This window comes from Calidris pugnax, unplaced genomic scaffold, assembly GCF_001431845.1.
Source record: "Calidris pugnax isolate Ruff unplaced genomic scaffold, ASM143184v1 scaffold44, whole genome shotgun sequence".
Taxonomy (NCBI): Eukaryota; Metazoa; Chordata; class Aves; order Charadriiformes; family Scolopacidae; genus Calidris; species Calidris pugnax.
In genome coordinates, this window is record NW_015094506.1 from 5199509 (window position 1) to 5200909 (window position 1401).

A 1401-nucleotide genomic window follows, 5' to 3' on the forward strand; every position below is an offset into this window, starting at 1 on the left:
GGGGGGGGGGGGTTGTCTCATAATTGGGTTCGTTGCCGTGCTTCGCATGCAGGCAGTCACTCTGCAGAGGCAGCTTGCCTTTCTTGTGGGGTAGATTTTATGTATATATTAGCAAAGGAAACCGGGAAGAAGAAAAATATTGCATTAAAGAAAAAAAAGAAAGAACGGAGCCTCGACCGCCTTAAGCACTTTCGTGGTTTTTTTTCTTTCCTTTTTTTTTTTTTTTAAAGCCTAATTCACCTTAAAGAATCTCTAAACCAACCAACCACCAGGGAAAGAGCTGGGATTTTTTTTTTTTCCGATTTTTTTTTTTTTTTTTTTTTTTTTTTTTTGTAATGGAAAGCGGTAGCCTCTAGGGCCCAGAGGATATGCAGGGAGGCATTTTCTCTTGCTGGTGCAGCCGAGAGCGAGCGAGCGAGACCTGGAAATGAAAGTAAAGAGATCAGGAGGCACATGGAGGGAGCTGCAGGGGCAGCTGATCCAGAAGCAGAATGCTGCCTTCTATAATTAAATAGCACTTACTATTATTATTACTTCTAGTAATAATACATTAATAATATCTCTAGTAATACAATACCATTTATCACGGAAAGTTTATGCATAGTGTGTGTGGGAAAACCCAAGGAGAGGTGAGTCCTTTATTATTATTTTGGGGGGATTGTTTTTGTCTTAAACCAATTCTCCGTGTGTGTATGTGTTTGTGTATGTAGAAAGGGGTGGACTTGAGAAACAAGAAAATCTGGATGTTGCTTCATGAGAAAGTAAAGGTTTCAGATAGTAACTGCATGGATGAAACGTTGTGTAATTGCAAATTAAAAAAAAAAAAAAAGTGGAGGAAAATAATATGGGCGAGATTTTGAAGCTAACCCCCTCTTCCGCCAAAAATGTGGGGTTTGCAAAAAAAATAATTGTCAGAGATCCTAATCCCACCCCCTGGAAAAAAATGTGGTAGTAGTCCGAAAGTGGATAGGTAGGGGAAAAGCCCCTGGGTTTATATGAAAAACTTAGTATTAATTGCGTTTTATGCCTGTTTGTGGTTTGTATGTTTCAGAGCTGTGTTCAGATCCGTATTTAGGCTGCAGTTTCCCCCTCTCGTTTGGTACAAACCCCATGAAGCGGCAGAGAAGCCCTTGTGGAATAGCTTTTCAGATGCACCTTCCGTAGGGGCTTGTAAAGTTTATCAAATAAGAAGGTTGTGGGATATATTTTTTCCATTTTCTTTCTTTCTTTCTTTTTTTTTTTGTGTTTGTTTTTGTTTTTTTTTTTAAACCCAAATTCTTTAATGCTTTAGACAGTTTCCGGGTGGCAGGGGAGGTTATCTGTTTGGTTTTTTTTTTCCTTTTTTTTTTTTTTTTTTTTTTTTTTTTTCCCTTAAAGTCCCCTCCCAGTCTCCTGAGGGTG

General features: G+C 38.7%; 1 protein-coding gene across 8 annotated transcripts in view; it reads left to right on the forward strand.

Moving 5' to 3' along the window:
* The first annotated feature begins 349 nt into the window (after positions 1 to 349).
* The window catches only part of ZC3H7B (zinc finger CCCH-type containing 7B), a 46183-nt gene continuing 45131 nt past the window's right edge, over positions 350 to 1401 (forward strand). For all 8 annotated transcript variants that reach the window (XM_014963934.1, XM_014963937.1, XM_014963940.1 and 5 more), the window contains exon 1: positions 350 to 629. The gene's annotated coding sequence lies outside the window, so the exon portion shown is untranslated. The remainder of the gene's footprint in view (positions 630 to 1401) is intronic.